General features: G+C 43.6%; 5 non-coding genes across 5 annotated transcripts; 2 read left to right on the top strand and 3 right to left on the bottom strand.

Annotated features, from left to right (window-relative positions):
• The first annotated feature begins 1,084 nt into the window (after positions 1-1,084).
• Positions 1,085-1,174, top strand: trnap-ugg (transfer RNA proline (anticodon UGG)). Its single transcript is given in 2 exon segments — positions 1,085-1,120; positions 1,139-1,174. It is a non-coding gene; the product is annotated as a tRNA-Pro (tRNA).
• Positions 1,175-1,700: 526 nt separating this feature from the next.
• Positions 1,701-1,774, bottom strand: trnai-aau (transfer RNA isoleucine (anticodon AAU)). The gene has a single exon. It is a non-coding gene; the product is annotated as a tRNA-Ile (tRNA).
• Positions 1,775-4,280: 2,506 nt separating this feature from the next.
• trnai-aau (transfer RNA isoleucine (anticodon AAU)) lies at positions 4,281-4,354 on the bottom strand. Its single transcript has one exon. It is a non-coding gene; the product is annotated as a tRNA-Ile (tRNA).
• A 14,466-nt stretch (positions 4,355-18,820) lies between these two features.
• trnaw-cca (transfer RNA tryptophan (anticodon CCA)) lies at positions 18,821-18,892 on the top strand. Its single transcript has one exon. It is a non-coding gene; the product is annotated as a tRNA-Trp (tRNA).
• Positions 18,893-21,505: 2,613 nt separating this feature from the next.
• trnaw-cca (transfer RNA tryptophan (anticodon CCA)) lies at positions 21,506-21,577 on the bottom strand. The gene has a single exon. It is a non-coding gene; the product is annotated as a tRNA-Trp (tRNA).
• Between the last annotated feature and the right edge of the window lie 1,327 nt (positions 21,578-22,904).

Genomic DNA, 22,904 nt, shown 5'->3' with positions numbered 1-22,904 from the left:
ATGGCCGATCGGCTGTGGGTGGCACCGAATTCTGCAGTGGCTGCAGTGGTTCATTACCGGGAATGAAAATGAGGTAATATACTACCACAAGCTGCCGGTGAAAATCATTCAATTTCCCAAACTTGACCCACCGAATCAAATGAAGCTCCTGGGAAAGCTACAAGACAACGCCGGTCTATCGGGCATCGTTTGAAGCAACTGGCAGTTTAAAGTGGCATCTACAGCCATGTAAGTACTGCCATGTGCCGCTGCAATCGCCGAGTGGTTGAAGCGTTAAATTCAAGATCAAATGGAGTTTTCCTTCGCAGGTTTGATTTCTGCTCGCTGAATTATTGTTTAAAGATCCGTTCAATGCTCAAATGAATGAACTGGATCTAACTCACTTTATTTATCTCCCTCAGAGCATGAGAGATACTCGAGCGTGGCCGGCGCTTTTAATTGGGTGCCCAATGTACTCTTGCAAAATTCAAATACATGAGAAAGAATCTTGCCCAATCTGCAACTAAAATTCTGCTACTTTGCAGAACCACCCATTTATAAGCGACTTTATTTACATGAATCTCTCTATCTCTCCTTGTCTCTTGTCTCTATGTTGTCCCCTGATGGACTTCTCAGGCTTCCTGGAACGGTAAAGGCTGATCTAACCTGCAACACTAGCAGGGAAAGGTAAAGGAAAAAAAGACTGAGACGGTCGGAAAAGTAAAGGTGCAACCCAGCTGATAAATTCGTAGCTAATGTCTGCACATTTATGTCTCTTCGCCCTCACAGTGAAAGAAAACAGCAATGTGAGTAAAATATACTTGTGGTCGCTTGTATACTCTGACGATGCCGAGACAGATGCCAATGTAGCTTCAGATTAACTAATTCTGAAAAGTATTATTTGAAAAAACAAGTCGTACATTGTAAACGAATTTAGTAAAGAGAGGCTAATATTGGTGACTGGAAATAGGTCGTGTACAACTTGATATTGCTGTATTTTGGAATAGAAAACGAGATTGGGTGGACAGAAGCGGTTGGAAAGGATAGCCGATCGGCTGAAGACTATAGTGAAATTTTAGACCGGCTGCAGGGCGTTCTAGCAAGCGGCTCGTTGGTCTAGGGGTATGATTCTCGCTTTGGGCGTTTTTCTAATGGAATATGCGAGAGGTCCCGGGTTCAAATCCCGGACGAGCCCTGTTATCTCACTGCTTTTTCGTGAAAAGTCACCAATTGGATTCTGACATCTTTGCAGTTGTTCGAATTGAATTATATTTGAGCTCCAGAGGACAAAGTGCAGAAGTTTCCAAGGCGCAACACACACGGAGTAAATAAAATGTCTCAAGATGATGTGGAGATTGAAGCTGAATGTGAATTTACCACAATTTAGGCGGTCTCATTGATATTAGATGACGGGATCGAGAACCACATATCCAAGTTTGCCGATGACACAAAGATAGACAGAATTATAAGCAGTGTGGATGGAAGAATGAGATTACAGAGAGATATTACTAGATTAAGTGAATGGGCAAAACTGCGGCAAATGGATTTCAACGTAAGCAAGTTTGAGGCCGTCCACTTTGGACCTCAAAAAGATAGATCAGAAAACATATTAATGGATGTTACTCCAAAAAATTGACCTCATGACATTTTGTGTGGATTCGCTTGTTTCTCAAGTCTGCCAAACTTTTAAAAGTTACCAAAATATTGCAATAGGAACCTTATGGCCCGTACGGGGATCGAACCCGCGACCTTGGCGTTATTAGCACCACGCTCTAACCAACTGAGCTAACCGGCCATGTAGACATCTTAGCTTTATGGGCTTACCCGCGTGTTGGGTAGTTTGTGTTTATTTTTACACCAGCTGACAGGGTTTTACAACGAATATTGAAGAAACCACATCCCTTAAACATTGTTACTTGTTTCTGTATATACTGTCGAGGATGTAGATCAAAATTAACAAACAAAGAGCACTTTAATGTAACAAATTAAATTCCGATCAATATTATTTTACTAACAATCAACAGCCCATCCATAAAACACTGCCCCGCTATAAAACCTGTGGGCAGGACCCTGAGCTGCTGTGAAAATGATTTCACCTCAACGTGATTCGATCACGCTGCGTTTTGACGTTGAGTCAGATGTCTGTCTGTCTATCTGTCTGTCTGTTTATCCGTCTGATTGGGTCTCGGCCTTATTCTCAGGCCAGGCTTTTTGTTTGCTGGCTGCAGGCCTCGCTCCCCGACTGACTGAACAACGACCGGGCCGTGTGTCAGAATCAATGACTGTGACTGACTGTCTGCCCATTTATGGCCACATTTCTGAGTTCCTGCCTTCGCTCTGTGTCGCAGGCCTGTCTCTGTCCCTTAGGATCACAACACACCCACAAGCTTCACGACTGAACGCAGGTTTGGACAGTCTGTCCTCGCAGGTCCTTCGGAAGCTAATGATTTTGAACTGAATTATTTTTCCTGAGTGACTTGTGAAGTTTGGTTCAGTGATATGTTTGCGAAAGAGAACGGAGGAAATAGTTAGTGTGCAACTCGACATTTCTCTACATCGGAATAGAAAACGTGATTGGATGGATAGAAGAGGTCTGAAAGGATGGCCGATCGGCTGTGGGTGGCACCGAATTCTGCAGTGGCTGCAGTGGTTCATTACCGGTAATGAAAATGAGGTAATATACTACCACAAGCTGCCGGTGAAAATCATTCAATTTCCCAAACTTGACCCACCGAATCAAATGAAGCTGCTGGGAAAGCTACAAGACAACGCCGGTCTATCGGGCATCGTTTGAAGCAACTGGCAGTTTGAAGTAGCATCTGCAGCCATGTAAGTACTGCCATGTGCCGCTGCGATCGCCGAGTGGTTGAAGCGTTAAATTCAAGATCAAATGGAGTTTTCCTTCGCAGGTTTGATTTCTGCTCGCTGAATTATTGTTGAAAGATCCGTTCAATGCTCAAATGAATGAACTGGATCTAACTCACTTCATGTATCTCTCTCAGAGCATGAGAGATACTCGAGCGTGGCCGGCGCTTTTAATTGGGTGCCCAATGTACTCTTGCAAAATTCAAATACACAAGAAAGAATCTTGCCCAATCTGCAACTAAAATTCTGCTACTTTGCAGAACCACCCATTTATAAGCGACTTTATTTACATGAATCTCTCTATCTCTCCTTGTCTCTTGTCTCTCTGTTGTCCCCTGATGGACTTCTCAGGCTTCCTGGAACGGTAAAGGCTGATCTAACCTGCAACACCAGCAGGGAAAGGTAAAGGAAAAAAAGACTGATACGGTCGGAAAAGTAAAGGTGCAACCCAGCTGATAAATTCGTAGCTAATGTCTCCACATTTTTGTCTCTTCGCCCTCACAGTGAAAGAAAACAGCAATGTGAGTAAAATATACTTATGGTAGCTTGTATACTCTGACGATGCCGAGACAGATGCCAATGGAGCTTCAGATTAACTAATTCTGAAAAGTATTGTTTGAAAAATCAAGTCGTACATTGTAAACGAATTTAGTAAAGAGAGGCTAATATTGATGACTGGAAATAGGTAGTGCACAACTTGATATTGCTGTATATCGGAATAGAAAACGAGATTGAGTGGACAGAAGCGGTTGGAATGGATAGCCGATCGGCTGAAGTCTATGGTGAAATTTTAGACCGGCTGCAGGGCTTTTTAGCAAGCGGCTCGTTGGTCTAGGGGTGTGATTCTCGCTTTGTGCGTTTTTCTAATGGAATAATCGAGAGGTCCCGGGTTCAAATCCCGGACGAGCCCAGTTATCTCACTGCCTTTTAGTGAAAAGTCACCAATTGGATTCTGACATCTTTGCAGTTGTTCGAATTGAATTATATTTGAGCTCCAGAGGACAAAGTGCAGAAGTTTCCAAGGCGCAACACACACGGAGCAAATAAAATGTCTCAAGATGATGTGGAGATTGAAGCTGAATGTGAATTTACCCCAATTTCGGCGGTCTCATTGATATTAGATGACGGGATCGAGAACCACATATCCAAGTTTGCCGATGACACAAAGATAGACAGAATTATGAGCAGTGTGGATGGAAGAATGAGATTACAGAGAGATATTACTAGATTAAGTGAATGGGCAAAACTGCGGCAAATGGATTTCAACGTAAGCAGGTTTGAGGCCGTCCACTTTGGACCTCAAAAAGATAGATCAGAAAACATATTAATGGATGTTACTCCAAAAAATTGACCTCATGACATTTTGTGTGGATTCGCTTGTTTCTCAAGTCTGCCAAACTTTTAAAAGTTAACAAAATATTGCAATATGAACCTTATGGCCCGTACGGGGATCGAACCCGCGACCTTGGCGTTATTAGCACCACGCTCTAACCAACTGAGCTAACCGGCCATGTGGACATCTTAGCTTTATGGGCTAACCCGCGTGTTGGGTAGTTTGTGTTTATTTTTGCACCAGCTGACTTCTTCTCAGGCTTTTTGTCTGCTGGCTGCAGGCCTCGCTCCCCGACTGACTGAACAACTACCGGGCTGTGTGTCGGAATCAATGACTGTGACTGACTGTCTGCCCATTTATGGCCCTGAATGGCCACATTTCTGAGTTCCTGCCTTCGCCCTTTGTCACAGGCCTGTCTCTGTCCCTTCGGGTGACAAAACACCCACAAGCTTCACGACTGAACGCAGGTTTGGCCAGTCTGTCCTCGCAGGTCCTTCGGAAGCTGATGCTGTTGAACTGAATTATTTTTCCTGAGTGACTTGTGATGTTTAGTTCAGCGATATGTTTGCGAAAGAGAACGGAGGAAATTGTTAGTGTGCAACTCGACATTTCTCTTCATCGGAATGGAAAACGTGTTTGAATGGATCGAAGAGATCTTAAAGGATAACCGATCGGCTGCGGCTGGTACTTAATTGTGCAGTGGCTGCAGTGGTTTATTACCGGTGGTTTGTTACCGGTGGCTTGTTAGTCTTGGGGTGTGAGTCTCGCTTTGGAATATTTGACGATTGATTCTGAGCGAGGTCCAGTTTTTCAATGTTGTTTGAAGCTCAAATGAATGTGAACCAGATTTGACCAACCACATTTCTCTCCTTCAAACAGATATTTCAGCGGACGAGTGTCCAATAGTCTCTTCCAAGACATTTGAAGGAATTTCTCCCAAGCTCCATGTTAAATTCTTGCTCGTTCGCAGAACTTGATATTTGTTTCTATACTTTAATCTGTCTCTTGACTCTCTTTGTTTTAACCTCATGGACTTCTCAGGCTTTATTAAACGGCCAAGGATGATTGAATCTGCAGAGAAGTGTAAAGAAAGGAAGGCGGAGACGGTAGGAGAAGCAAAGGTGCAACCCAGCTGATGAATTCAGAACTAATGTCCACTAATGTCTCTTCGCCCTCACAGTGAAAAATCAGCAATTTGAGTACAGTATACTTTTGGTAGAGCGTATAATCGGCAGATGTTGAGACAGACACCAATCGAACTGTTGGCGTGGCGATGAAAGCGCCCAATGCTAAGCACTCGATCACAAGGTAACGCTGAACATTATTTGCTGTGAACAAGCAGACAAACGCGGCCTTTCCCACTTGTCATTTTCGGGCCAGGCAAGCTGCTCGCACAAAACAGCATTTTCTATTCGAACTACGATCGGGACAAAAAGTGATGTTCAGGCAATGACAGCACCAAGTGCAAGTAGCCATATGCACGAAATAGAAAGTGAGGTAATATACTACCACAAGCTGCCGGTGAAAATCATTCAATTTCCCAAAATTGACGCACCGAATCAAATGTAGCTCCTGGGAAAGCTGCAAGACAACGCAGGTCTATCGGGCATCGTTTGAAGCAACTGGCAGTTTAAAGTGGCATCTCCTGCTGCTTCTGTGGGGAGTGAGAGAGAGAGAGAGACTGTCGGTATCTGCGTACAGTTTGATTTAGTACAGAACTGCAGAGAGAAACAGCAAATATACCGGGGTTGTGAGATATGGTGTCTTATTCATATTTAACTACAAGAATATCCGGAGTCAAATGCTGAAAGGAATGGAGAGATCAGAGGCCTGAGAATAAACACAGAGCTGAATGAATCACGAAAGAGTGAAAGAGAAATAAATGTTATTCGTTCCACAGTGTCTGGTGCGGAATGTTGAGAACTCCCCGGTGGGCTGGTGGTTTGAGTTCGGTGTTTTCACCACCACGTGGTTCGATTCCCAGTCAGGGAATGAACGTTATACAAGAATTAAGAACCTATTGAATTAACTGCATGAAGCAAATTAATCGCAGTTCGTCGTTGCATCATTGTTTGAATCAACATTAATCAACAGATAACTTTTTATTTCAGACTGAAGGAGATACTGACATGGTCATCAAGAGACAGTCAAAACTTTAATAAGACTTTTGCGCTTTGCATGTGATGAAATTTTATCATTTTACACATTGCAAGTAATAAAGTAATACAAAAATTTCAGAATCCTTTAAACCGAGGAGGAGTCGAACTTATAACGTTTTACATTTTCAAGAAGATACGTTATTTATTGCACCACTGGCTCAGGTTGCAGAAAGTCAGCAGCAGCTCATACTCCCACAGCGCTGCGATATAAACAGGTCCCGAGTCAGCCTCGGTCATGAGCACGCGACACCACGAGTCTGAGAGCATCAGAAGGTGCTCACTAAACAATTACCAAAGAGAAGTACGTTGTTTTTTCCTGCCTGCGATAGCTTTGCTGGTCGAACAGAAAACTTCAAAGGAGTAGATCTTTACGATCGTTTCTTCAATTCCATCTCAAAGGAGCAATCAAGCAGCAATTAGATCAAGGCCCCTCTCGTCAGTTTACAGCTTAAAATTTTGGCGCTATGGCACAGGACGCCTCTTATCCTTTCTCAAACCTTCAGGCTTTCTGTGTCTGCTCGAACACGGCTGTTTCGCTGGAGCATTTGCCACTCCTCACCAGCAGGGAGCGCCTTCGAGCTGCAACACTTCAAACCGCACTCATTTTCAGGCAAAAAATCTTCTCCCAGTCAGTCAGACAGACTCTCCCTGCTTCCGAAAGCTCGGGGCGGCTGTTTCTTTCCGGTAACCTTTTCTGTCTTCCACAGGCTCGGGCTCTTCTCAGCATCATTCATGATTACTGTGGTTTCCCGTTCTGCTGTTGTTCACTTGCGAATGCTCGACACAGCTGATTGAAGCAAAGTAATTAATGTATTCAGTGAGCGGGCCAACCCAAGGCAAGATTTCTCTGCTGGTCGTGGAGATGCTTGGAGGCGAGTGCGAAGCAGCTGCTGTGAAGGACAATCCGTTCTTATATTTCTTGCTGGTTTACTTAAAAAGAAACCTGCCGTGGACGGATATCGGGTTGATTTTCTGGAAGGATCAAATCAACAGCTCAGAAAAATCAACCAAAGCCAAAGGAACAAAAAATATCTCCGTATTTGTAAAGGATTAAATGCCGGAATTCAGAATCCAACCCATGCCTCCAGGAGAGGTGGAGACCGAAAAGCAACGCCTCAGACCCGCCAGGCTATCCAAACTCCGAAACTGTGATTTACTGACCCTGATTTGCCCAATGAGGCGCCATGAAAGTTTCACGTCGTCCGATTTTCGGTGGATGCTGTTGGAATGCAAAAGGATCCCCCATTGGTCAGAAATCAAACCTGTCAGGTGGTGAGCGAGAATTCGACCCCTGAACCACCAATACTTACATGATCAGTAAATGCATGTGTCCTTTTGGAATCTTACCTGAAAGAATATGCAGTTGGACAGAGCTCCTGTGACAACCCAACTCAGTCTGATCCACAGCCATGCAAGTACTGCCATGTGCCGCTGCGATCACCGAGTGGTTGAAGCGTTAAATTCAAGATCAAATGGAGTTTTCCTTCGCAGGTTTGATTTCTGCCCGCTGAATTATTGTTTAAAGATTCGTTCAATGCTGAAATGAATGAACTGGATCTAATTCACTTCATTTATCTCTCTCAGAGCATGAGAGATACTCGAGCGTGGCCGGCGCCTTTAATTGGGTGCCCAATGTACTCTTGCAAAATTCAAATACACAAGAATGAATATTGCCCAATCTGCAACTAAAATTCTGCTACTTTGCAGAACCACCCATTTATACTCTACTTTATTTACATGTATCTCTCTATCTCTCCTTGTCTCTATGTTGTCCCCTGATGGACTTCTCAGGCATCCAGGAACGGTAAAGGCTGATCGAACCTGCAACACCAGCAGGGAAAGGTAAAGAAAAAAAAGACTGAGACGGTCGGAAAAGTAAAGGTGCAACCCAGCTGATAAATTCGGAGCTAATGTCTCCACATTTATGTCTCTTCGCCCTCACAGTGAAAGAAAACCGCGTTATAAGTGAAGTACACTGATGGTAACTTATATTCTATGACGATGCCGAGACAGATGGCAATGTTGCTTCAGATTAACTAATTCTGAAAAGTCTTATTTGATAAAACAAGTCGTTCATTGGAAACGAATTTGGTAAAGAGAGACTAATATTGGTGACTGGAAATAGTTAGTGTACAACTTGATATTGCTGCACATCGGAATAGAAAACGAGATTGGATGGACAGAAGAGGTCTGAACGGATGGCCAATCGGCTGAAGACGGTGGTGAAATGTTAGACTGGCTGCATGGTTAGCCGTCAAGCGGCTCGTTGGTCTCGGGGTATGATTCTCGCTTCGGGTGTTTCAACTCCGTGAATATGCGAGAGGTCCCGGGTTCAAGTCCCGGACGAGCCCTTTTCTATCACTGTTTCTGTGTGAGAAGTCACCACTTGGATTTTGACATCTTTGCAGTTGTTAGAATTGAATTATATTTGAGCTCCAGAGGACAAAGTGCAGAAGTTTCCAAGGCGCAACACACACGGAGTAAATAAAATGTCTCAAAACGATGTGGAGATTGAAGCTGAATGTGAATTTACCCCAGTTTGACCGGTCTGATAAATCGTAGATGACGGGATCGAGAATCACATGTCCAAGTTTGCCGATGACAGAATTGTCAGCAGTGCAGGTGGAAGAATGAGATTACAGAGAGATATTACTAGATTAAGTGAATGGGCAAAACTGTGGCAAATGGATTTCAATGTAGGCACGTGTGAGGCCGTCCACTTTGGACCTAAAAATGTTACATCAGAATACTTTATAAATTGTGAATTGCTCGAAACTCTTGAGGTCCAATGGGACTTAAGGGTCTATGTACATACATCATCAAACTGTCATGGACAGGTACAGGAAATAATCAAAAAGTCAAATAGAATGTTGGCCTTTATATCTGGAGGGTTAGAATACAAGGGGTTAGAAGTCATGCTTCAGCTATACAAAGTTTCTGGTTGGACCAAACCTGGAGTACTGTGATCAGTTCTGAGCACCGCACCTTAGGAGCGATATATTGGCCTTGGAGGGAGTGAAGCATAGATTTACCAGAATGGTATCTGGATTCCAAGCGCTAAATTATGAGGAGAGATTACACAAACTAAGGTTGTTGTGGGGAAAATGCTGGAGTCTATAATTAAGGATAGGGTGACTGAACACCTCGAGAATTTTCAGTTAATCAGAGAGAGCCAGCATGGATTTGTGAAAGGTAGGTCGTGCCTGACAAACCTGATTGAATTTTTTGAAGAGGTGACTAAAGTAGTGGACAAGGGACTGTCAATGGATGTTATTTATATGGACTTCCAGAAGGCATTTGATAAGGTCCCACATAAGCGATTGTTAGCGAAGATAGAAGCCCATGGAATCGAAGGAAAAGTATGGACTTTGTTAGAAAGTTGGCTGAGCGAAAGGCGACAGAGAGTAGGGTTGGGTAGGTACTCACATTGGCAGGATGTGACCAGTGGAGTCCCGCAGGGATCTGTCTTAGGGCCTCAATTATTTACAATATTCATTAACGACTTAGATGAAGGCATAGAAAGTTTCATATCTAAGTTTGCCGATGACATAAAGATTGGTGACATTGTAAGCAATGTAGATGAAAACATAAAATTACAAAGCGATATTGATAGATTAGGTGAATGGGCAAAACTGTGGCAAATGGAATTCAATGTAGACAAATGTGAGGTCATCCACTTTGGATCAAAAAAGGATCGAACAGGGTACTTTCTAAATAGTAAAAAGTTAAAAACAGTGAATGTCCAAAGGGACTTAAGGGTTCAGGTACATAGATCATTGAAGTGTCATGATCAGGTGCAGAAAATAATCAAGAAGGCTAATGGAATGCTGGCCTTTATAACTAGAGGACTGGAGTACAAGGAGGCAGAAGTTATGCCAGAGCCGTACAAAACCCTGGTTAGACCAAACCTGGAGTACTGTGTGCAGCGTTGGGCACCGCACCTTCGGAAGGACATATTGGCCTTGGAGGCAGTGCAGCGTAGGTTTACTAGAATGATACCCGGACTTCAAGGGTTAAGTTACGACGAGAGATTACACAAATTGGGGTTGCATTCTCTAGAGTTTCGAAGGTTAAGGGGTGATCTGATCGAAGTTTATTAGGGGAACAGATAGGGTGGATAGAGAGAAACTATTTCCACTGATTGGGGATTCTAGGAGTAGATGCCACAGTCTAAAAATTAGAGCCAGACCTTTCAGGAGTGAGATTAGAAAACATTTCTACTAACAAAGTGTTGTCGAGGTTTGGAACTCTCTTCCGCAAACGGCAATTAATACTAGCTCAATTGCTAAATTTAAATCTGAGATAGACAGTTTTTTTTTTGGCAACCAAAGGTATTAAGGGATATGGGCCATAGGCAGGTATATGGAGTTAGATCACAGATCAGCCATGATCTTATCAAATGGCAGAGCAGGAACGAGGGGCTGAATGGCCTATTCCTGTCCCTATGTTGCATTGCCTGGAATTCAGAAGATTAAGGGGTGATTAGATCGAAGTTTCAAGATATTAAGGGGAACTGAAGGGATAGATAGAGAGAAACTATTTCCGCTGGTTGGGGAGTCTAGGATGAGGGAACATAGCGTAAAAATTAGAGCCAGGACTTTCAGGAATAAAGTTAGGAAACACTTCTACACGCAAAGGTTGGTGGAAGTTTGGAACACGGTTCAGCAAACGGCAGTTGAAGCTACCTCAATTGTTAATTTTAAATCTTAGATTGATAGGTTTTGTTAACCGAAGTTACGAAGAGATATGGGGCTGAGGCGGTTATAGGGAGTTAGGTCACAGGTCAGACATTTTTTAAATAGTCATGGAATGTGGGCGTCGCTGGCAAGGCCAGCATTTATTGTCCATCCCTAACTGCCCTTGGGAAGGTGGTCGTGAGCCGTCATCTTCAACTGCTGAAGTCCGTGTGGTGAAGGTTCTCCCACAGTGCTGTTAGGTTGGGAGTTCCAGGATTTTTACCCAGTGACGACGAGGGAACGGCGATATATTTCCAAGTCGAGACGGGGTGTGAATTGCAGAGGAACGTGCAGGCGGTTTTGTTCCCATGTGCCTGCTGCTCTTTTCCTTCCAGGTGGTGGAGGTCGTGGGTTTGGGAGGTGCTGTCGAAGAAGCCTTGGCGAGTTGCTGCATTCCACCTTGTGTTATGGTACACACTGCAGCCACTGTGCACCGGTGGTGAAGGGAGTGAATGTTTAGTGTGGTGAATGGGGTGCCAATCAAGCGGGCTGCTTTGTCCTGGATGGTGTCGAGCTTCTTGAGTGTTGTTGGAGCTGTACCCATCCAGGCAAGTGGAGATTATTCCATCACCTTCCTGACTTATGCCTTGTCGATGGTGGAAAGGCTTTGGAGAATGAGAAGGTGATTCACTCGCCACAGAATACCCAGCCGCTGACCTGCTCTTGTCGCCAGAGTATTTATGTGGTTGGTCCAGTTAAGTTTCTGATCCGTTGTCACCCCCAGGATGTTGATTTGAGTGATTCTGCGATGGTAATCTCGTTGAAAGTCAAGGCGAGGTGGTTCGAAAGTATCTTGACTGGCACTTGTCTGGCGCGAATGTTACTTGCCACTTATGAGCCCAAGCCTGAATGTTGTCCAGGTCTTGCTGCATGCGGGCTTGGACTGCTTCATTATCTGAGGGGTTGCGTATGGAAATGAACACTGTGCAATCATCAGCGAACATCCCCATTTCTGACGTTATGATGTAGGGAAGGTCATTGATGAAGCAGCTGAAGATGGTTGGGCCTAGGACACTGCCCTGAGGAACTCCTGCAGCAATGTCCTGGGGCTGAGATGATTGGCCTCCAACAAACTCTACCATCTTCCTTTGTGCTCGGTATGACTCCAGCCACTGGAGAGTTTTCTCCCTGATTCCCATTGACTTCAAATTTACTCGGGCTCCTTGATGTCACACTCGGTCAAATGCTGCCTTGCTGTCAAGGCAGTCACTTTCACCTCACCTCTGGAATTCAGCTCTTTTGTCCATGTTTGGACCAAGGCTATCATGAGATCTGGAGCCTATTTGTCCCGGTGGAACCCAAACTGAGCATCGATTAATAGCTTATTGGTGAGTTCGTGCCGCTTGATAGCACTGTCGACGACACCTTCCATCACTTTGCTGATGATTACATATTACAGAGAGGGAGGTGCTGGAAGTCTTAACGCGCATCAAGGTAGATAAATCTCCGGGACCTGATGAAATGTATCCCCGGACGTTATGGGAGGTTAGGGAGGAAATTGCGTGTCCCCTAGCAGAGATATTTGAATCATCCACCGCTACAGGTGAGGTGCCTGAAGATTGGAGGGCAGCAAATGTTGTGCCTTTGTTTAAGAAGGGCGGCAGGGAAAAGCCTGGGAACTACAGACCGGTGAGCCTGACATCTGTAGTGAGTCATAGAGAGTCATACGGCACGGATAGAGGCCCTTCGGCCTATCGTGTCCGCGCCGGCCATCAAGCCCTGTCTACTCTAATGCCATATTCCAGCATTTGGTCCGTAGCCTTGTATGCTATGGCATTTCAAGTGCTCATCCAAATGCTTCTTGAATGTTGTGAGGGTTCCTGCCTCCACAACCCTTTCAGGCAGTGAGTTCCAGACTCCAACCACCCTCTGGGTGAAAAAGTTCTTTCTCAAATCCCCTCTAAACCTCCCGCCTTTTACCTTGAATCTATGTCCCCTTGTTATAGAACCCTCAACGAAGGGAAAAAGCTCCTTAGTATCCATCCTATCTGTGCCCCTCATAATTTTGTACACCTCAATCATGTCCCCCCTCAGCCTCCTCTGCTCCAAGGAAAACAAACCCAATCTTCCCAGTCTCTCTTCATAGCTGAGGCGCTCCAGCCCTGGTAACATCCTGGTGAATCTCCTCTGCACCGTCTCCAAAGCGATCACATCCTTCCTGTAGTGTGGCGACCAGAACTGCACACAGTACTCCAGCTGTGGCCTAACCAGTGTTTTATACAGCTCCATCATAACCTCCTTGCTCTTATATTCTATGCCTCGGCTAATAAAGGCAAGTATCCCATATGCCTTCTTTACCACCTTATCTACCTGTTCCGCCGCCTTCAGGGATCTGTGAACTTGCACACCAAGATCCCTCTGACCCTCTGTCTTGCCTAGGGTCCTCCCATTCATTGTGTATTCCCTTGCCTTGTTAGTCCCTCCAAAGTGCATCACCTCGCACTTTTCCGGGTTAAATTCCATTTGCCACTGTTCCGCCCATCTGACCAACCCATCTATATCGTCCTGCAGACTGAGGCTATCCTCTTCGCTATTTACCACCCTACCAATTTTTGTATCATCAGCGAACTTACTGATCATACCTTTTACATTCATATCCAAGTCGTTAATGTAGACCACAAACAGCAAGGGACCCAGCACCGGCCACAGGCTTCCAGTCACAAAAACAACCTTCGACCATCACCCTCTGCCTTCTGCCACTAAGCCAGTTTTGTATCCAAAGTGCCAAGGCACCCTGGATTCCATGGGCTCGTACCTTCTTGTCCAGTCTCCTGTGGCGGACTTTATCGAAGGCCTTACTGAAATCCATGTATACCACATCCACTGCGTTACCCTCGTCCACACGCCTAGTCACCCCCTCAAAAAATTCAATCAAATTAGTCAGACATGATCTTACCTTGACAAAGCCATGTTGACTATCCCTGATTAATCCTTGCTTCTCCAAGTGGAGACTAATTTTATCCTTCAGAATTTTTTCCAATAATTTTCCTACCACTGATGTTAGGCTCACTGGCCTGTAGTTCCCCGGTTTTTCCCTACTCCCCTTCTTGAATAATGGTACTACATTAGCGGTTCTCCAGTCCTCTGGCACATCCCCTGTGGCCAGAGAGGTTCTGAATATATGTGTTAGAGCCCCCGCAATCTCCTTCTTTGCCTCACACAGTAGCCTGGGATACATTTCGTCCGGGCCTGGGGATTTATCCATTTTTAGGCCTGCTAAAACCGCCAATACCTCCTCCCGCTCGATGTTAATATGTTCGAGTATATCACAGTCCCCCTGCCGTATTTCTATGTCGACATCGTCCTTCTCCATAGTGAAAACAGATGCAAAAAATTCATTTAGAACCCCCCCTACATCTGCCGGCTCCACACACAGATTGCCATTTTTGTCCCTAATGGGGCCTATTTTTTCCCTAGTTATCCTCTTACCCTTAATATACTTATAAAACATCTTAAGATTTTCCTTTATTTTGCTCGCCAGTGTTATTTCATGGCCCCTCCTTGATCTCCTAATTTCTTTTTTAAGTATCCCCCTGCATTTTTGTACTCCTCTAGGGCTTCCTCCATCTTTAGCATTTTGTATCTGCCAAAAGCCTTCCTTTTTTTCCTAATCCATTCTCGTATATCCCCTGACATCCAAGGTTCCCTGGAGTTCTTGGAACCACCCTTGACCTTTACGGGAACATGTTGCCATTGTGTGGTCTCAATCTCCCTTCTGAAAGACTCCCATTGCTCCGATGCGGATTTTCCTACAAGCAGCAGATCCCAGTCCATTTTGGACAGATCTTGCCTTATCCTATTAAAATCTGCCTTCCCCCAATTTAGAACCTTTAATTCCGGCCGCTCCCTATCCTTTTCCATGACCACCTTAAATCTCACCGAATTATGGTCACTGTCACCAAAGTGCTCACCTACTAACACTTCTTCCACTTGGCCGGCCACATTCACTAGTGGGTAAGTTGTTAGAGGGTATTCTGAGGGACAGGATCGACAGGCATTTGGAGAGGCAGGGACTAATTCGGAACAGTCAGCATGGTTTTGTGAGAGGAAAATCAAGTCTCACGAATTTGATTGAGTTTTTTGAAGGGGTAACCAAGAAGATAGATGAGGGCTGTGCGGTAGACGTGGTCTACATGGACTTCAGCAAAGCCTTTGACAAGGTTCCGCATGGTAGGTTGCTACATAAGGTTAAATCTCATGGGATCCAAGGTGAGGTAGCCAATTGGATACAAAATTGGCTTGACGACAGAAGACAGAATGTGGTTGTAGAGGGTTGTTTTTCAAACTGGATGCCTGTGTCCAGCGGTGTGCCTCAGGGATCGGTGCTGGGTCCGCTGTTATTTGTTATTTATATTAATGATTTGGATGAGAATTTAGGAGGCATGGTTGGTAAGTTTGCAGATGACACCAAGATTGGTGGCATTGTGGACAGTGAAGAAGGTTATCTATGGTTGCAACGGGATCTTGATAAATTGGGCCAATCGGCCGATGAATGGCAGATGGAGTTTAATTTAGATAAATGTGAGATGATGCATTTTGGTAGATCGAATCGGGCCAGGACCTACTCCGTTAATGGTAGAGCGTTGTGGAGAGTTATAGAACAAAGAGATCTGGGAGTACAGGTTCATAGCTCCTTGAAAGTGGAGTCACAGGTGGATAGGGTGGTGAAGAAGGCATTCGGCATGCTTGGTTTCATTGGTCAGAACATTGAATGCAGGAGTTGGGATGTCTTGTTGAAGTTGTACAGGGCATTGGTGAGGCCACACTTGGAGTACTGTGTACAGTTTTGGTCACCCCATTATAGAAAGGATATTATTAAACTAGAAAGAGTGCAGAAAAGATTTACTAGGATGCTACCGGGACTTGATGGTTTGACTTACAGGGAGAGGTTAGACAGACTGGGACTTTTTTCCCTGGAGAGTAGGAGGTTAAGGGGTGATCTTATAGAAGTCTATAAAATAATGAGGGGCATAGATAAGGTAGATAGTCAAAATCTTTTCCCAAAGGTAGGGGAGTCTATAACGAGGGGGCATAGATTTAAGGTGAGAGGGGAGAGATACAAAAGGGTCCAGAGGGGCAATTTTTTCACTCAAAGGGTGGTGAGTGTCTGGAACGAGCTGCCAGAGGCAGTAGTAGAGGCGGGTACAATTTTGTCTTTTAAAAAGCATTTGGACAGTTACATGGGTAAGATGGGTATAGAGGGATATGGGCCAAGTGCAGGAAATTGGGACTAGCTTAGTGGTATAAACTGGGCGACATGGACATGTTGGGCCGAAGGGCCTGTTTCCATGTTGTAACTTCTCTGATTCTATGATTCTATGATTGAGCGCAGACTGATGGTGCGGCAATTGGCCGGATTCGATTTGTCCTACTTTTTGTGGACTGAATCGCAGAACAGGCTCGATGGGCGAAATAGCCGACTCCTGTTCCCGTTTTCCTCATTGGTGCAGAATGTAAAACGATCCTGCATTGGCCAGGTATCAAAACCGGGTCGCATGATAAGCAGGCGAGAATTCAACGCCAATGCCACCAATCCTCGTATGGCCATTTGCTGCATGTGTCCATTTGGAATCCTGTTTGAAAGCACATGTCGTCTGACGGAGGCCCTGTGATAACCCTCCGCAGTCTGACCTGCAGCTGTGCAAGAACTGCTTTGTGCAGCTGCAATAGCCCAGTGTTTGAAGCGTTGGACTCACACCCCACTCGGGTTTTCTTGCCCCGGTTTGAATTCTACTCGGTGAGTTACTGTTTACCGATCTGTTCAATGTCCAAATGAATAAACTAGAGCTAATTGACCGCGTTTACCTTTTCCAAAGCAGGAGAGGCATTCCGCCGTGGCGGGCGACCAATGCTTTCTTTCAAGATTTCAAGACACGAGAAGGAATATCTCCCAATCAGCAATTTAAATTCTTCTAGATTGCAGAACCTGGCATTTATACTCTTTGTTTATTTCCTTGCATCTCTGTATCTGTCACTGATTCTGTCTCTTGTCAACAAATGTTTAATTTTTTACATAAATTATTCATGTGTATAATTTATTATATAATAATTCATGTGTTTAATTTATTATCTAAACAATTCAATTGTTTAACTTATATAAATAATTCAATAGTTTAACTTAATATATCAATAATTGAATTGTTTAATGTATTATATAATGAAATTGTTTAATTGATTGCATAAATACTTCGTGTTTAATTTATCATATAAACAATTCATTAAAAAAATTTGTTATATCATCAAATGTTTAATTTATTATATAAAGAACACAAGTCTTTCATTTGTTAATAAAAAATTCTATTGTTTAATTTCTTTTATAATAATTTGTGTTTAATTTATTATATAAATAATTCAATAGCTTAATTGGTTATCTAAATAATTCAATTGATTAATTTATTATATGAATAAGTAAATTGTTTAATTTATTACATAAATAGTTCAATCCTTTAATTTTATATATAAATAATTCAATAGTTTATTTTATCATATCAATAATTCAATTATTTAATTTATTATATAAAGACAAGTGTTTAATTTATTATATAAATAATTCAATTGTTTAATTTATAGTATAAACAATTTAATTGTTTCATTTATTATATAATTTATTCAAGTGTTTATTTTTATATAAACACTTCAAATGTTTAATTATCAAAATAATTAAAATGTTTAATTTATTATAAAAATAACTCAATAGTTTGTTATATAAATCATTCAATAGTTTAATTTATTATATAAATAATTCATTAGTTTAATTTATTATCGAAATAATTCAATTGATTTATTTATTATATAAATAATTCAAGTGTATAATTTATTATATAAATAATTCACGTGTTTAATTGTTATGAATAAATTTAAAAAATAATTGTATCATAAATTAAAGGGTTCAATTTATGATACTAATAATTCAATCGTTTAATTTATTATCCAAATAATTCAATTGATAGAATTCTCAGGCTTCCTTGAATGGTGAAAACTGATCTAACCAGCAACACCAGCTGGCTGAGACGGTAGGAAAAGTAAAGTTAAAACCCAGCTGATGAGTTCGTAGCCAATGTCTCCACATTTCTGTTGCTTCAGAGCACTTCATTCTGCAAACTGATCAATAGAAAGCAAGTCGTACATTCAAAACGAATTTGGTGAAGAGAGGATAATATTGTTGACTTGAAATAATAAGTGTTGAATCTGATATCGCTGTACATCATATATTGTAGAAGAAAGCGAGAATGGACGGATATTGTGTTCTGGAAGGATGGCTGATCGGCTGTGTGACAGCGAAATTTTACATTGGCTGCACGGCTCTGTTGCCAGTTGATCTTTGGATCTGATTCCCGCTCAGGCAGTTTCACTGGTTCAAATCCTGGAGCTCTTACTCACTTTCACTGGATTTCCCACTAAAGCCCAAATAAAGTTTCACTCTCTTCGGTCCTCCATAAATCCTGCTGTCGCAGCCTCTCTCACTCCGGCAGCTGGGGAACAGCGGAAAACTGATGGGTTTGTTGTCGCATCTGGAATGCGGTTTTGAACTGTTGTTATTCGCCGAGACAGCGCTGCTGGAGCCTTTAATGATCTCGTTCAGTGAAGAGAGACTGGCAGGCGGCTCCCAGACAGGGCTCAGGCCGGGACCGGGCAGCGGCTGGATGAGAAAGCGGAACTGTTGCTGTTGCTGCTTCCGCCTCTGGAAGTCCCTGCGGCGGTCGGTACTGATCTCCCTCTTATGGATACGGCTCCATTTATTGGATGTGGACCTCGTGGCGCAACGGTAGCGCGTCTGACTCCAGATTAGAAGGATGCGTGTTCAAATCACGTCGAGGTCATTGCGTTTTCACAGCGATTAAGTGTCTCTCTGCTTTATAGCGGGACCGTCTTTTTGGGATGGGCTGTTCACTGTTTGTAAAATAATAATTATTGTGGAATCATTGAATGGACACAGTGCAGAAGGAGGCCATTCGACCTATCGAACCCGTGCCGGCATTATGTAAGAGCAATCCAGTCAGGCCCTTTCCCGGTAGCCCTGCATTTTTTCCCCTTCAAGTATTTATCAAATTCCTTTTTAAAAGCCACGATTGAATCTGCTTCCACCACCCTTTCAGGCAGCGCATTCGAGATTATAATTATTCGTTGCGTAAAAAAGTTTTTCCTCATGTCGCCTTTGCTTCTTTTGACAATCACCTTCAATCTGTGTCCTCTGGTTTCCGACTCTTCCGCCAATGGGAACAGCTTCTCTTTATTTACTTTATCTAAAGCCTTCATGACTTTGAAAACTTCTATCAAATCTCCTCTGAACCTTCTCTGCTCGAAGGGAACAATCCCAGCACGCGGCAAATGCGGTCAATTGGTTCCAATTCATTTATGTGAGCATTAAACGGACCTTTAAACAGTGGCCATGTTTTATGGAAGCCTGAGCTGCTGGTCAAAAGCGCGTGGACCCAATGTCTGTGTTGTTTCTGCGTTCAAATTTCACCACTGACAGAATTTTTGGCAATGTTCATTTTGACCTGTTCACAGAAAACCCCATTGTAGAGCGATGGAGCAGAGGATGTGAAAGTAGCTGAAAGTGAAAGTGCAGATATTAGTTTAATCACGGGGACAGGACACGTTTCCACAGATAAGGAAATCTCACCTGAAGATTCTTTCTAGCAGAGTGGGACAGGTGATCAGAGTGACCGGGCTCTAGCGGCACAATCGGTCAGTGCGCGGTCTTTTTATACCGTAGATTCTGGGGAAATGCCGAGGTTGTTAATTCGAGTCTCAGCTAGATCAAACAATCCTTTTGCTTGTGAACATTTCGACCGGAGTTGAAGGTACAATTGGTATGTTCGAAAATGTATCAACTTATTTGAATTGCCATGTGGTTCCTCCGGACTACGCTGTTACAATAGCAGATGAGATGTTTAGTATTACTTGTTTACAGGAGGGAGGCTGCGGTTTTGGAGACGCAAACTATGATTTTCAACTATTTACAAATCGTGGGATTTAACTGGAAATTTAAACCAGCGCCTCCGACCGCTCAGCCAGGATACTTTCCATCCGACACTTCAGGAACTAGTTTTACAGGAATAGAATTACTGCAAGCAAGAATTCTACCCCTCAAACTCCAATGCTCACACGTAAACTTCTCGGCATTGTGATAATATACACTCTACCATAAGTATACTTCAATCAAATTAGTGTTTTGTTTCACTGTGAGAGCGAAGAGACATTGATGTGTAGGCATTGGCTGCAGCAGCTGGCTTGCACCTTTACTTTTCCTACTGTCTCAGTCTTTTATTTCTTTACCCTTCTCTGCTGGTGTTGCAGGTTACATCAGCCTTCGCCGTTCAAGGAAACTTGAGAAGTCCATCGGGGACAACGCAGAGAGAGAAGAGCCAGAGACAGGGAGAGATAGAGGGATGAATGCAAAGAAAATAAGGTGTATAAATGTCAGGTTTAGCAAACGAGCAGAATTTAAGTTACAGATTCCGTCTCCGGATCTTGCAAGAGAAGTTTTAACATCCAATTGAAAGCATCGGCCACGCTATTGTATCTGTCATGCTGGGAGAGAGGTAAATACGGTTAATTAACTCCAATTAATCTGTTTGAGCATTGAAGAGATCTTTAAACAGTAGCGCTTCCAACAGAATTCAAACCTACGCAGGAAAACCCCAATTGGAATTTTGAGCCCAACGTTTCAACCATTCGGCCATCGCAGCTGTCAACCCCATGTTCGTGCAGACAGAATTCCAAATGGACACATGCAGGGACTCTGGGTACGAGCATTGGTAGTTCAGGGGTAGAATTCTCGCTTGCTATGTGGGAAAACCGGGTTCGATTCCCAGCCAATGGAGGAACGTTTTGCATTCTGCACCAATAAGTAACTTCGGAACAGGGTCCAATGGTCACTGTTTCAAGGTCTGTTCAATGCTCAAATAAATGAATTGGAACGAATTGACCGCATTTGCCGCGAGCTGGAGTTGTTCCCCTTCGAGCAGAGAAAATTCAGAGGAGATTTGATCGAAGTGTTAAAAATCATGAAGGGTTCAGATGAAATAAAGAAAGAAGAGCTTTTCTCATTTGCGGAATGGTCTGGAACCACAGGACACAGAATTGAGGTGATTGGCAAAAGAACCAAAGGCAACATGAGGGAAAACTTTTTAAAGCAGTGAATAGTTATAATCTGGGATGCGCTGTCTGTGAGGGTGGTGGAAGCAGATTCAATCATGGCTTTTAAAAAGGAATGGATAAACACTTGATGGGGAAAATGCAGAGCAACGGGGAAAGTGCCCGGGAATGGGAAGAACTGGATTGCTCTTACAAAAGGCAGGTACGGGATTGATGGGTCGGACGGTCCATTGTCTGATTCCATGATAATTGTTATTTTACAAATAGTGAACACACCATCCGCTGTGAAATCGAGTCAGCGAGATACTGAAACGCCGTGAAAATGTTTATGACCCCGACGTGATTCGAACACGCATCCTTCTGATCTGGAGTCAGACGCGCTACCGTTGCGCCACGAGGTCCATACAGCACCCTTTGAGCCGGATCCATGGGAGGGAGATCGGTATTGAACGCCACAGGGACTCTCAGAGGCGGAAGCAGCAGCAGCAACAGCGCAAGAGCCCCGCTCTCCAATCCAGCCGCCGCCCGTGGTGAGTTACCGGTCCCGGCCTGAACACTGTCTGGGAGCCGCCTGCCGCTCTCTCTTTTGCAGAACGGTACCGATCCTGTTTCAGCTCACACACAGGATCAGGAATCCCGCTCCTGACAGATTCACTTCTTTAAACCTTAGATTCAATTAATTGGGATTTAATTCAATCCTCATCTGCCCTCCCCTTTGTCAGTTCAGGACTTCATTTAAACCGATACTTGGAGCTCTGTTTTACAGGTTGCCCACTACAAACACATTTTGCTGCTAACTTCTGCTCAATAAAAAGTGCCCAAGAACTCGGGAATTTCTCCTGGGTACTGAGTTCGAGTTAAGGAACAATAGAGGTGCGATTACACTGCTGGGTGTATTCAATAGGCCACCAGCGAGTGGGACGGATATAGAGGTGCAAATGTGCAGGGAAATTACAGAGAAGTGCAAAAGCCATAGAGTAGTGATAACGGGGGATTTCAACTATCCTAATATAGACTGGGATAACAATAATATAAGGCGCAAAGAAGGGGAGGAATTTTTGAAATGTGTTCAGGATAACTTTCTCGACCAGTACGTTTCTGGCCCACTGAGGAAGGAGGCATTGCTGGACTTGGTTCAATGGAATCAGTCGGGCCAATTGGAGCAAGTGTCAGTGGGGAAGCATTTAGGGAGCAGCGATCAGTTTCATAAGGATTAGAATAGCTATGGAAATGGACTTTGTCCACTCTAAAGTAAAAATACTCAATTGGAGGAGGGCCAATTTCAGTGGGATGAGAACAGATCTGGCCTGGGTAAATTGGAATCCAACATTGTCAGGCAAAACTATAATTGGACAGTGGTTTGTCTTTAAAAAGATGATTCGGGTATAGAGAAGGTACATTCCAACGAGGGAGAAAGGGGGGGCAACTAAAGCCAGATCTCCGTGGGTAATAAGAGAGATAGAGAGTAAGATGAAGTGGAAAAAAGAGGCGTATGTCAGGTATCAAGCTGATAACACAAGTACCAAACCGAGATAATATAGAAAGTTCAGAGAGGAAGTGAAAAAACAATAAGGGGGGCAAAGAGAGAGTATAAGAAGAGCAGACAACATACAGGGGAATCCAAAAGTCTTCTACAGACATGTTAACAGTAAACGGGTAGTAAGAGGAGGGGCGGGGACGATTAGGGATCATAACGGAGATCTACACATGGAGGCAATTGGCATGGCA

This window comes from Heptranchias perlo, chromosome 20, assembly GCF_035084215.1.
Source record: "Heptranchias perlo isolate sHepPer1 chromosome 20, sHepPer1.hap1, whole genome shotgun sequence".
NCBI classification, from domain to species: Eukaryota; Metazoa; Chordata; class Chondrichthyes; order Hexanchiformes; family Hexanchidae; genus Heptranchias; species Heptranchias perlo.
Note: the sequence above shows the minus strand (reverse complement) of the source record. Positions and strands in the feature narration are given on the sequence as shown.